The 14,487-nt window shown below is 42.6% G+C and overlaps 1 protein-coding gene and 1 long non-coding RNA gene across 3 annotated transcripts in view; one reads left to right on the forward strand and one right to left on the reverse strand.

Annotated features, from left to right (window-relative positions):
* SLC24A4 (solute carrier family 24 member 4) overlaps nt 1-14,487 on the reverse strand; it is a 105,799-nt gene that overhangs the window by 59,164 nt on the left and 32,148 nt on the right. The gene's annotated exons all lie outside the window — the stretch shown is intronic.
* LOC308470517 lies at nt 366-8,249 on the forward strand. The gene is made up of 3 exons (XR_013982461.1): nt 366-415; nt 2,513-2,721; nt 7,846-8,249. It is a non-coding gene; the product is annotated as an uncharacterized lncRNA (long non-coding RNA).

Here is a 14,487-nt window from a genome sequence, read left to right on the forward strand (position 1 = left end):
TTTCAGATGCATGTCCTGAAGAGAGAACTGTCCAGATGTGTTCATTTTCCCCAAATTTCCTTTTATGATGTCAGATGCAAAGAATGTGTAATATCTTTCTCTCTCTCATGGGTACATATTTCAGACCTTCATTATCTAGAGATATAACTGACTGCCACGCAGACTTTCTACTTCTAATATTTCATATAGTTAAATATCCAGTTTATTTGTTTTCAGGAAAATCCTCTTAGACCTTAAATGTAACTTGCTAAGCCAAATGCACTATTTTTCTCATTCTGATTACACTTCCAATTTTTGCACAATACCTTTTTGGTTTTTAATCTTTTCTTTGTATGATGCAATTTCATGTCTTTTTCTTCTATATCGTTTTCATTTGATTGGATTGAGGATGCAGCCTAAACGTTCTTGGTAAATAGTAAGTGTGGAAATAAAACATTTACCTCTTTAAGCATCTAGTGTACCTAGAACAATGCCCAAATTTCCCCAATACATAGCACTCTATCTATCACATTTCAAGTATCATCTATACCTTGCAAACATCAAGAGGAATCTGGGCAGATGCATGTAATCTTTGAGATTTATTAATTATTGTCTGACCTAGAATTATTTAGATACCTGTTTTCTTTTTATAGTGTCCTGTAAGCCAGTAGTGAGCAGACTTTAGGCTACTTTGTTTTTTAATTAGAGCTCTAAGGCTTAAGTGGTATACTAGCATCTCAGCAGGTGAGTCACTTGATTGCTTACCAGGTGTCAGGATGCTGTCAGCGGCTACTGGCTGGTTGCCCAGGAAGTATAAAGACAAGGGAAAGCTTCTTACCATCCTCTTGGATAATGGCATTGTCCCAAGTGAATCTCCACCCCCGTCTTTCCCACTTCCTCATTCGGGTGCTGCTATGTGCCCTCTGTCTTTAAGCTCTTTGCTCTCCTACTTTTAAGGCTTGCCAGGTTCTGGGAAATTGAGGGTCTGGAGTGCTTTCTAATGACACCATGCTAGCCAGCTGCTGCTCTAGTTCTGCCTTCCCAACTTTCCCCCTCATCTGCCTCTGAGCTGTGACCCTCCGCAAACCACTGTTGTAAATCTATACTGTCTTCCTCTTCCTCCTCCCTGGAAGGGTCAAGATGGGGAGGCAGTCTCCACCATTCCTCCTCTGCCCAGTCGCTGACACCAGGAGAGGGGAAAGTTGGAAAGGAGGTTGGCACATTGGACGTGCACCAGTAGAGCCAGGCCAGCACTCCTTGCCAGTGCTTTTGCACCATGCCGACCTCCCCACCATCTTGGCCCTCTCCCTCCCAGTATGCAACAGTGAACTACCTGCCAGGAAGTAGTGTAACAGTCCACCTAGCAAGCTGCTTCTGCCCTGAGGTATAAACATCCAGAGCCAAGAGAAAAGAAGAGACTCAGGAGGAATATGGACACACCCTTAAAATTAAAGAACATGGTGCCTCTGGGCACATACTAAGTCCAAGAATTCGTTTCCAATTCCATAATTGTGCTTCCAGTCCTTTCAAACAAAGATCCACTCCTCAATTTCCTTCAGGCTGGCTTAATTCTAGCAGCCTAGCAGTTGCTGCTATTGTTAGACAACTGGGAGTGAGAAAGTATTGCCAATCTACTGCAATTCACCCAGAAACCTACCATGTAGGTGCTGATCTTCCCCCTGCCCACACCTGATGTAAGGCATTGAGGCAATCCAAAATGCCAATAATGACCTGAGAATGTGTGCTTTTGGGAACAGCCAATTTTAAAATTTCAGTTTACTTAATTAAGTGACTGAGTGCAATGATGTGTCTCCTGCCAGATTCATCTGGCTTCTTGCCGTGGCCATTTCCCCCTAGGGCTTATTGTAGGCGATTAAGGCATTTGCTGAAGATGGACCATCTCCCTGAGCAAGTCAAGTCCATTCTGCTGTTAATCAACTGCAATCCCACAAGTTCTAATCAAATGTAAAACTGTGGTATCCGACACTCACTGATTGCTAGGTCAAAATTTTCAACCCAAAGGTGAAAATCTGGAACTGTACTGCCTGAAATAAAGGCTTCTGCCTTCTGATGTGGAGCTAAGGCGTATTGCTCAAGTTGCACATCAGCATGGTGCACTGAGAAAAACCAGTGTTATTGTTTGTTAATAGAGTGAAATGTTCTGAGAAAACTCTTGATGCAAATGTTTTATGATGCCAGCTGATCTCTTGGGATCCCCAATTAAGTTCCAAACTGGCAGCGAGCTCTGCAATTTTAACACCTTCTAGCCTGAACATGAATACGACCCAGCCTCACTCAGCCTTGCCCCATCATGAGCTCAAAGCTAATTTGGAGCTAGCTGTTATTCATCATCGCTGCTAAGGTTCATGAGCTGTGTTCAAAATCCATGATTTCCTCTTATGCTTTTTAAAAATACTTTCCTGAAATTAAAATATCAAAAAGCTTTGCCTAGTGCTGTCCAACATGTCAGAATGTTGGCTGTTCCTAGCACAGTACTCTCAAGTCGTCCAACTTGTGCCTCTCTATCCTGCAGCATGAAGCTAGGATAGCCTTCACCAATGATGACAATGTACTGGAACTGCCAGCTGCACTGGGAACTTTCACAGAGCAGGCCTCCTGCTCCCACCTGTCTCGCAGTGATTAGGCAGAGAAGACCATATCATCTGTCACCATCAACCGTGTCTCTCTTTCTGTATGGGATTCAGAGAAGGAGCTCTCCACCTTAGGTTACAGAATGAGCAGGTTGGTACGGGAGGAGGCATACTTCAAATATCCTGGACCCAAGCCATTCAGGAGGACTTGCAGTTTGGGCCATTTGCTTTTTGAGGGTCACTACACTTCTTCCTTAAGAAGAAAGACGGAGGGGATAGCTTGTCCTCAATATCCATATGTGAGGAACTATCTATAGAGTTTAAAGTGCCCATTTCCTAGTAAGATGGTCCACAGATACTTGCTGGAGTCCCGCAATGTATGAGAACAGAGGCAAAAAAAAAAAAAAAGGTTCTTTATACATTTTAAAAAGCAGAGGCTTCCAGTGCATTGTGCCTCTGTACCAGAGGATAATCCCTGCTGTGGGAGCAGCATAGTACCCATCCCACAGACATTAACAAGGTGAGATGAAACTCTCAGTGCTCACCTGGAAGCATGAAATAGCCAGCCTCATTTCTATTGTCCCTCAGTCAAAAATAGCTGTTATGATTCTGTGCACAGCATGCATTCATATTACAGCCCATGAATTTTCCTTTGCTAAATTGCAACATGCAAGAAACAGTAGAACCCAGAAAGCTTTCATTCCCCCCCCCCCCCCACTGTGGGCACTTCCAGACAGTCGCTATTTAGCATATGGGATTCAACTGCATACTAGCAAATTCAGGTTCCACAGCTGAACAGGGATTTGGTGATCTTGTGCAACAAACTTGCTTCCCCCCCAAAATGGACTTTTTGAGGTAAGGAAAGTGACAGGAAAATGCACTGGAAAATCGTGGGAGAACAATTGCTTGATGTGACATCATATTAAAAGGTAAAAAAAGGTAAAGGACCCCTTGGATGGTTAAGTTCAGTCGAATTCGACTATGGGGTGCAGTGCTCATGTACGCTTTCAGGCCAAGGGAGCCGGCGTTTGTCTGCACATCTTTCTGGGTCATGTGGCCAACATGACTAAACCGCTTCTGGCATAACGGAACACCTGATGGAAGCCAGAGTGCATGGAAACACCGTTTACCTTCCTGCCACAGTGGTACTTATTTATCTACTTGTGCCGGAATGCTTTTGAGCTGCTAGGTTGACCGGAGCTGGAACAGGGCAATGGGAGCTCACTCTGTCGCGTGGATTCAAACTGCTGACCTTGTGATCAGCAAGCTCAAGAGGCTCAGTGGTTTAGATCACAGCACCACCTGTGTCCCTTGACATCATATTATCTCCCCACAAGCAAATCAAAATTAATAAATACTCAATTAGCAGCCAACACTGTATTACCTCCCAGAAAGCTTTGTTCGAATAAATCTGGATGAATGCTCAGGAAACAAGTTGTCCTGAGGTAGTTCAAAGCCGTATTTGGGGTTTGGCATCTTATTTGATGGAAACCGGAGGAGTATTTCCATCACTCCAATGCCCACCTTTTAAACAAACTGATACAAAAGGAAGGGAGGAACTAAAGTGGATAAGAAAGGAGGGAAGGGAAAGGGGAAGATAATGCCCTACATTAATTCATGTGATGCATCTTTTATGATCACAATCCAAGACGTTGAGAAATCACTTTATCCTAATCTTCTAAAATAAACCCTCTCCACAAACTTAATTGAACTATTGGGGGTTTTGGATGTATTGACATATGCCAAAAATTTAGGCCCTGTCCATCTTCACCATTCTCCCCTAACATTGTTGTCATCATCAATTACTACCACCAGGTCTCAGTATGGATTATGACTATTATGGTGACAGGTACAACTCTCTGGGGAGAGCATTCCACAGTCAGGAAGCCATCACTGAGAAGGCTGAGTCTTATGTTAATATTATATTAATAAGATGAAATTAAAAGAGAGAGAGAGAGAGAAGGCTGTTGCCAACATCTGCACCTCCCTTGGAGGATCCAGTGGGTGGAGGGTATCTCTAAGGTACTGGGGTCCTGAACACATAAGGTTTCATAGGTCAAAACCAGTGCATTGATTTGAGTCTGGAAACTAAATGGCAGCTAATGCAGTTGTGCCAGGATTGGTGTTATATGATAAAACCTCCTACTACTGGTCAACAACCTGGACCGCCTCCTCCAGTAAGGAACCCTTGTTTGACAACAATATCTCAAGAGGCAATGAAACCTATGGAGAACAGATGGAGAGAAGGGCAAACCACTTAGAAGTTAATGTATTTCACAAGAGAATACATCTTTCTATCTGTCTTGGGAATTTTCCTGGCAGGAAAGACTGTGGGGAAATTTCCAGAGCCAATCTGAAGGCTCACAGACGTGTGTCAAGCACCTTCATTATATAGTTATATAGTTTCCCTCATATGCTGAAAATGCACCTCTTTGCCTTGAGAAAAATTATAGTAATTGTTGACCAGCTGCCATTTGGAATTAAGATGGCGGACTGAAATGTGACCATGGCATGACTCTGCCTGTAGTCAAACTCAGCACAAGGCTTCCCGAGGTGGGGGAGGCCATCTTCATTGATGTTTGGATGCCAGGGGCCACTTTGAATCAAACTGGTTGACCAAAACATGGCTTGGGAGTGGCTTTGCCTGATTTTTGGCATGACAGGTAGAAACTCACAAATTGCACTGTCCATTAAAAAACCACCAATTTTTTTTTATTTCTGCAAATGCCAGAGCAGTGTCATGCGCTCCCTGCTAATATAAAATAATAATAATAATAATAATAATAATAATAATAATAATAATAATAATAGTATTTCTGCCTCTCCCTTCCACCTGCTGTAGCCACATGTCTTCTTCATCTGAACTTTGTAGCACCAAAAGGATTATACAGATTGAGCTGCCTATGTGTTCACATCAACAATTGTATAGCGACTTTTCTCCTTTCTGTTCAAGCCATTCTAGGACAGCTGCCCCACATGGTTACAAAAGAACAATATAGGAACATAGGAGCCTGCCTTTCACTGTAAGACTATTGGTCCATTTAGCTCAGCATTGTCAATACTGACCAGAAGCAGCTCTCCAAGAGTTCAGACACAGGACATTCCCAGACCTACCTGGAGAATGCCGAGGATAATATGTGGAACTTTTTGCATGCATGTACCTCTAACTGAATAATCTCGGCACACCACACGGACATCATGCTATTTCTGTTTCGGATAACAGGCCTGAATGCGATTTTTATTGTAAGGATCTTTTGTAAGCTGCTTTGAGAGGGCTAGAAAGTGATAAAAAGTATTATTATTAATTTAAAAAAATCAGAAACCACCCCTCTTATGCAATACTTTCCAAGCCCCTTATGAATCTTTCCTCTTTCCAAGCTGTCTCCTTTTTTCCATTCTTTTTCAAAAAATGAAATGTAGCGTTAAGCTGTGTGCTTTCTTCTTCTTCAGTGCTGGAACATAAATCTATGGCAAATAACAGTATGGGGTCACATGTAGCCATAGTACCACGAAGCAAGTGGGTGTGCACCAACGCCTGGAGGGAGACCCCCCCCCCGAAAAAGTGTTTCTGAGCTTCCCAATGAGGAACAGGATAGTAGCAAATACTCATCCTTCCCCTCATGTATCTTACCTGTTTACAACTCTCCCCTTTATATAATTAAAACAGTTGTATATGCTCCAGGGAAAGCGTAGTGGAGATGGCACAGGCACTAACTAATTAAGTGTTCTATAAGATAAAAAGCACTGCTAGCAGATTAGGCTAGTGGCCCTAAGCATTCTGCTCTCACAGAGGCCAACGAGTGAAGCCTACAAGCAGCAAATAAGGGCAAATAGCACTTTTCTGCACAAGGAACCTCCAGAAACTGGAATTCAGAGCCGCCGCCCCTGCCTCTGGCACTGCAAGTGCTACAAAGCCATTGTGACTAATGGCTGTTATCCTCAATGACTTTCTCTCATCCCCTTTTAAAGCTATTCAAGTTGGTGGCCATCACTATCCATGGATAGCTCAGAAGGTAGAGCATGAGACTCTTGATCTCAGGGTTGTGAGTTCAAACCCCACCTCGAGCAGAAGATCTAGATGGCCCTTGTGATTTCTTCCAACTCTACAATCCTATAATTCTGTGGATCTTCTGGTAGAACATTCCGTACTTTACTGTTCAGCATGGGAAATTTCCCTACTACAAACATGATGAACAGTTGCAGAATGAGGTTTTCTTCTCTCTCTTTTTTGTTTTGGTCCCCACAGCTTGCTGTGGGAGAAGTTAACACAAAGTGTGATGAGGGTGCCTCCCCTTGTACAAATGTTTGTTGTTGTTGTTTAGTTGTTTAGTTGTGTCCGACTCTTCGTGACCCCATGGACCAGAGCACGCCAAGTACTCCTGTCTTCCCTATCTCCAGCAGTTTGGTCAAACTCATGCTGGTAGCTTCAAGAACATTGTCCAGCCATCTCGTCCTCTGTCGTCCCCTTCTCCTTGTGCCCTCAATCTTTCCCAACATCAGGGTCTTTTCCAGGGAGTCTTCTCTTCTCATGAGGTAGCCAAAGTACTGGAGCCTCAGCTTCAGGATCTCTCCTTCCAGTGAGCACTCAGGGTTGATTTCCTTCAGGATGGATCGGTTTGATCTTCTTGCAGTCCATAGGACTCTCAAGAGTCTCCTCCAGCACCATAATTCAAAAGCATCAATTCTTCGGCAATTCTTTTTTATGGTCCAGCTCTCACTTCCATACATCACTACTGGGAAAACCACTATACCTTCTACGGCCACTAAACATTTGTACATCACTACTGGGAAGCTATGGTTTTCCCAGTAGTGATGTACAAATGTTTAGTGGCTGTAAAAGGTATAGGGGAAAGAGTGGCAAATTGGGTTTCCCACCTTGAAGGAAAGGTCTCCCATCATCTACTTTACAGGGAAAGGATATTCTGCTACATGCTACTACAAAGCACAAAGAGGATCGTTAGAAGCTTTGCATGCTTTTGCTCCCAGCATTGCTTTGTCACTGCTGTTTCATGTATTTGGTTCAGGTTCCCACTTGATCTCTTGCCTCTTTTGTTGTTGCCTTCATTATTTTATTGAAACCCTTATGTCTGTGAAGCACTCGAGGTCATGTCTATCTGAAGAATGAGGCCACTTAAGCCACGCTTTGGAATTAATAAATGCTGAATAGGTAAATTTGTAAAAGGTCATAATGCATTTTTGAATCCTATCTTCTGCTGGAATTCAATTAAAGGGAGGCACCCAAGTGTGAACCTAACCTTTGGAAATCTAACCCTAGGTGCTGCTTCCAATTCAGGATTTGCTCACATTTGCCATGCAAAACAGATCATTTCTCCAAGCAAGGCTTCTGTCTTTCCAAATATCGCTTCGCATGAAAGAAATACGACCCTATACACCAAGGAAGCGGAACCTGCAGTCCTACAGATGATGGACCCATTAACCCCAGTCAGCATGGCCAATAGTCAGGGAAGATGGGAGCTGGGGCCCTACCAACACCTGGAGGGCCGCCGTTTCCATAAGAAGAGCCCTGGTGGATCAGGCTAATGGCCCATCTTGTCCAGCATCATAATGGCCAAACAGATCCCTACGGGAAGCTGAAAAGCAGGATCTGAATGCAACAGCACTCTCTCTACCTGAAACTGCTAGCAACTGGAATTCAGAGGTATACTGTATTTTTCCGTGTATAAGACATGTTTTTTGCTAAAAAAAATTGTAAAAAATTAGGGGTCGTCTTGTACACGGAACATGGGCATCTGGGGGAATTTTAAAAATATTTCAGCATATGTCCGGGATTTTGGCTTGGGCGGGCTGAGGCGGTCCCTCCTGCTGCCATTCCCCCTTTCTCCCCCCCTCTCCGGGCTGCATGCTGGTGACTGGCTCGCCTCCTGAAGACTCTGCTGGCTCAACCACCGGATCAAGAGCAGCTGCCACTGCCGCTGCTGAGAGCTGCCTCAGCTACTTCTCCTTGCCCTTCTTTCCTTTTCTTCCCTCTTCCTCTCTCAAATTCCCACCCTGCCCCCAGCCCGCTCACCACCTTCCTCAGCTCAGTCTGCTCAATGGCATGGCCCAACGCAGAGTGGCCGCTGCCTTCCCCCTGGCTCTTCTTTGGCATCCTGCTTAGGAGCCTGCTTCCCCGCAGCAGCAGCTGCCACCGAGGGGGGGGGTGCCCCAGTCACTGCCTTTGCTTCTGCACCTCAGTGCACTGCATGCACCTCATGCTGGAAACTTTGAGGGCAATCACCCCCAAAAAGATCAACAACATGCCATCGCCAATCATCCAGATTTTCACTTCTATTTTAGGGGTTCATTTTTAAAATTTTGGGTTCAAAAAAATAGAGGTCGTCTTATACATGGGGGTGTCTTATACATGTATGGTACTTCCTCCAGCAGTGGAGGTTAAACACAGCCACCATGACTAGAAGCCATTGATAGGAGGTGGAAGTTGAATGGAAGGCCAAACATTTTTTTTTCATTGTAGAAAAATACACATTCCATACACCCTATTGAGATACTCTGGGTACATTCTAGAGTAAAATTAGCCTGTGCCCTAGGGCTAGGGTTCCTTAGAAATTTACCAGGAAGAAGCAAAAGTGAGTCCCATTTTGCATTGAGGCAAAAAATGGGGTGTTGGGGTCTAAAAAGCTTTCTGTAGACCAGCATCTAGCCATAAAGTACCAAACAAAATTTTAAAAACATAGAATTGTCATTTTTTCCATGAGAAAAAAATATTTGAAATCTAGATATGAAATAAATTACAATACCATAAAGACAGATGCTTAGAATAGCAATTCTTCAAAAAATATACAAAACATTTTATGAGATAAAACACATGGTTTTCTTGGTAAAAGTTGTCCCACATAGCAAGGGTACATAGGACATTTGCTTTATTGTGATTTTTCCCTAGCTGGTAACGCATTATACAATCTCCTTTTGTAATATGCTGAGGCTTTAAATAGCACACAGTTCTGTCCTTTTCTATAATCCCTTCAGAGCCCCTCTACACATCATTCAGATCTTCTTTGAAATTTCATATCAAAATTTACATTTCAGGAATGGTGTGTTTTTTTAATGGTTTTTTTTTTTTTTTTTTTTTTTTTGCTGTTACCTGCAATGCAATGAAGAACAGACAAGAGTCTATTTAAAAGCTCAAGAGTGACATCTAAGATGAGTAATACAATGCTAAGCTACTTTTCCATTGCTTTTTATTTTAACATCGGATTATAAAATTATCTTTAAAAGAAAATTTGACTAATGAGAAAGCAATTGCTATCTTGGTAGCCTAATGCCATATAAATAGAATGATAGCTGAAACTAGGTCATGCCAAAGCATGTCTACTTAGAAGTAAGCCCCAATGAGCTCACATTGGACATGGGGCTACAGCCTTAACCTTCTACTGTACCGGACTTCGCAGATTTTATATGTCATTAGACAGCCACCATTTACAGCTACTTTATCCAGATCACTGCATCATAGTAAAAACTATATTTTTTCTTCCATCAGCCATTTCTTTTCAATCGCAAACACTAATTCGTGGACAGGGAACCTGTGACATGGAATTTGCCTTTTTCACAGCCGCTGGGTCAATGTCTTCAATGAGCCACTACTATAATCCCAAGGTCTCGTTCCTGGTTAGTCAGCACCAGTTCAGACACCCTGAGTGTATATGTGAAATTAAGATTTTTTTGCCCTGACATGCATCACTTTACACTTGTTGACACTGAAGTGCTTTTGCCATTTTACTGCCCATTCACTCAGTTTGGAGAGGTCCTTTCCAAATTCACAGACTCTTTTTGTTTCAACGACCCTGAACAACTTAGTGTCATCACAGCAAACCTGGCTGCCACCTCACTGCTCGCTCATAACTCTAGATCGTTTATGAACAAGTTAAAAAGCACAGGTCTCAATACTGATCCAGGGCTGCGTATATTTCTATAACACTCCTATAGATCTCATTTATTTCAGTGTGGTTTTCACAGAAGTTCCTGGTGGATTGTGACCAAGTTTTGTAAGGAAGGGTTATTTGACACTTGAATGGGAGGAACACTAAGAATGGGTGTGTGTGTATATATGCAGTGGTATCTCGGGTTACATACGCTTCAGGTTACATACGCTTCAGGTTACAGACTCCGCTAACCCAGAAATAGTACCTCGGGTTAAGAACTTTGCTTCAGGATGAGAACAGAAATCGCGCGGCAGCAGCGGGAGGCCCCATTAGCTAAAGTGGTGCTTCAGGTTACGAACAGTTTCAGGTTAAGAACGGACCTCCGGAACGAATTAAGTACATAACCAGAGGTACCACGGTATACACAAAATGAACAAAGGGTAATCTAAATTTATTTTAGTTTGCTTATGTCCTTTCAGACTATAAAGTGAAGGCATATCATGCAATAATTCTGCTGAACCTAAGCAGGCTTTGATCCAGTTGGTGCCTGGATGGGATACTACATACACCCTGCCTTGAGTTCCACAGAAGAAATGTACAGTCATTTTAGACATACTTGGGTTTAGAAGGCATTTACCTTTCCTCTTTCTACCTTGCCCCCTTCATCTGCAAGACTATATATTGCATACATTTGAAATATCATGAGCCATCTGCAGGCAAACCATGTAAACATTATTAAGATTTTTAAAAGAAAAAAAGAAAAATTATATACCTCTGTAACAAATTAAGCAAGCACAGCAACTCTAACCTCTTTTCAGAATTGTGAAAAGCTAATTGGTTTTAAGACTTTTATAAAGAAAGCTGACAAGCACCTTTAACCTGCCTTGTAAGAACCAATTTGCTTTGGGATTTTTTCCCCCATGGAGTGTCGGATGTGATTCAGCTGAATACAAGGCAACAAAATGCTTTTTTAAAAAAAATCTCTAAAGCACCAGGACTAATAAATAATGTATACTAAGACTCTTTCTTTGCCTTATTTCAGTTCCAACTTTTCCTGCATAAATAACACATCTGCCGTCCCGCCGAACCAAGTCACATAAGGACACATTACAAAGCTTAGCCAAATGGTTTGCTTTTAGTACATTTTGGTTACCAAAAAAAAAAAAATGCCAACAAATCCAGATTGAACAAAACAAAACATGGCAATAATCTTTAGCAGTGATCATAAAATTTGTCAGGAGGGTGCTGCAGCCACCATAGTACAAATGTATAGTTGGGCATGGATGGTCTCCCCATTGGATTCAGCAGCCTATGCTAGCATCAGGATAGCCATCAGCTCAGTGAGCATAAACTTTCCTGATTTGGCTGCAGCAGCAACTACCTCCCTGCAAGTTCAGTGGTGCAGAATTTGCCTTGCAGGCATAAGGTCCCAGGTTCTATCCCCAGCATCTCCAGGGTAGGGGTGGGAGAGACCCCCATCCGAAACCCTGAAGAACCACTGTCAGTCAGTGTAGGCAATAAAGAATAAGCTAAATGGACTGATTGTTGGGGATTCCATTCCACCCTTTGCTGCAGACATGGGATTGTTGCGTGTCACATGTCTGTTTACATTCCAGCACAGATTGCTGGTGTGAGCGGAACTTCCGCTCTGTACTGCTTTTGCTTTTCTGTCTCTCTCCGAGAAGACCGCAAGGAGAGATGCCATGTTTTCTTTGTCCTGATTTATGTATAATAAATGCATAGTTTAGTATGTGTCTACAGCCTCAAGCCTCTTCTGTTGTGCAGTTTACACTGCTGAGTAAAGTGTGCTCAAGTCTGCAAGCTTGAGTCACTGATTACATCGGAGCAGAGGTTGAGGGATCTCCGCAGCAGCAAGGCTGAAGGAAGACACTCCAGCTGCGGCCGAGCCAGCTGGCCTTTTGACCCCCCAATTCCGACACTAATGGCTTGACTCGGTGTAAGGCAGCTTCCTATGTTCCTGGCTTTATTCTTTCTCAATTAAAATAAAGTTGTTAATGATAACATCCAGTATGGGTTCTTTTGTGTCTTAATTTCCCATCTTAGAGACAAATTAAATTTTGTTCCCAGCAGGGACAATGTGCATATGTTTAGTAGTGGGATCTGACCTCTTTTTATACTACAACTGGTTTTTAAGGGATTTTGGCATTATGAAGCGCAAACCAACTTGGAAGACCTGCTGGGGTACTACATTTCTATTAGGATGCTTTCTTTGTTGCTTTCTAATAAGGATTCACAACAGAATGAACTACTGAGCATTCTTAGGTTTGGGGGTTCAGTGGATGCACCACCAGGACTTCATCCTGCCAGAGATTTGGTGGTATGAATATAAGAAGAACCTTGCTGGATCCGAACTAAGGACTATCCTATTTCTCACTGCAGACAACCAGATAGGAAAACCATGACATGAGGGCAATAGCCCCCTCATGATACAGTTTGCCAGAAGGTGGCAGTCAGAAGCATCCTAGAAATAGCATTGCCATTATGACTACTAGTAGCAAATGGCTGCATTTGGACACCACGCTAAACCACAGTTTAGAATGATGTAAACAAGTGTTTACATGACTCTCAGGATCTTGTGCTCTCCTCTAGCACAACCATGGGGTAAGGGGACGATTTGGAAGCTTTTGCTTAACCGCAGCTTGTTGCATCATCCAAACCAACTTCCACGCTCCACTCAACCGTCTTCCGCACTGACAGTTAACCCCCAATTGACAGGAACCTCCAGCCAATCAGAACTTGCTGCCACCCAGACCAATCAGACTGAATTTACCTGATCGAGGCCCCACCTAACAAAATCATAAAGAAATGTTGTATCTCTCTCCTCTCAGAAGCCGTCAACAAGAACTACTGCTACAAAGTGGTAGCTTGAAACATCATAACACTACAAGGCCTCAAACTTTTAAATATTTAAGTATATTTTCCCCTTCGAAACACAAACAGACATTTTGCTGCACTGGCCCTTAACTTGCGAACTTGGTAGCAGAACTCTGCTAAATTTGTTCCTTCTGATCCAGCCTCTCTGGATCTTTTGTAATCTTCCAAAAACTACAGGGGAATTCTATTGCCATCATATATGGGATTAGATCAGGGATAGGGAATGTGTTTCCTCCAGATGTTGTTGGGACTCCAACTCCCATCAGTCCCAGCCAGTACAGCCAGTGGTTAGGGATGATGGGAGTTGTAGTCCAACTGTATCTGGTTTCTGCTTTTAAGATTATTACTTCAGAGTACACTATACATGTCGACTCCATGGCACTTGTTTTCAGGTAAGTGGTATAGGACTTAAGTGGCAAGCTTTTTTTAAAAAAAAACATCCTGAAAACTCTAATTTTGCTGAGAAGGATTTTGTAAACAGATATATTCTATTCAAAAATTCCCTTTTTACATTGCTTGTGCCACTAAGCAAACCTCATATGTTTGAATTCACCTTGATTTCCGGAGTCATTAAAAATGGTGTTAAGAGTAAAAATATTCCTTTTTAATTGCCTTCAATACATTAGTGGTGGTCAGATGTCCCCTTTTCAGAAAACAATAATAATAGCAAAGTGTACCAAGGGATTACACAGAGAACTATGTAAAGCTGTGCAGCCTCCAGAAGACTTAATGTGGCCACTTGCAGATTAAAATTCCTGACATTTTTCACTTTTCATAAAGTCTGAGCACCGTACACTTACAATATGCTTGGCAAGTCCATTTATTGTGTTGAATGAATGCAATGCAAAAAAAGAGACTTAATCTTTTTTTGGGGGGAGGCCAGATGTTAAAGGCAAGGAACCTCATTTACCTTCAACTCACTTAATCATACCTTAAATATCTATTCTGAGATATGCCAGCATAAAATAATGGCTACTTACACAGTGCTGATCTTCTGTATATTCAATAGCCCCATGCAGTTAATGAAGCTCACTTGGTGGCCTGGGGCAAAACCATGGCCTCGCAACCTGTTCTACCTCACAGGGTTATCATGAGGTTAAAATGCTCCTATGAGCTCCTTGGGGAAACTGTGGGATAACAAC

This window comes from Podarcis pityusensis (assembly GCF_964106645.2).
Source record: "Podarcis pityusensis genome assembly, chromosome: 1".
Taxonomy (NCBI): Eukaryota; Metazoa; Chordata; class Lepidosauria; order Squamata; family Lacertidae; genus Podarcis; species Podarcis pityusensis.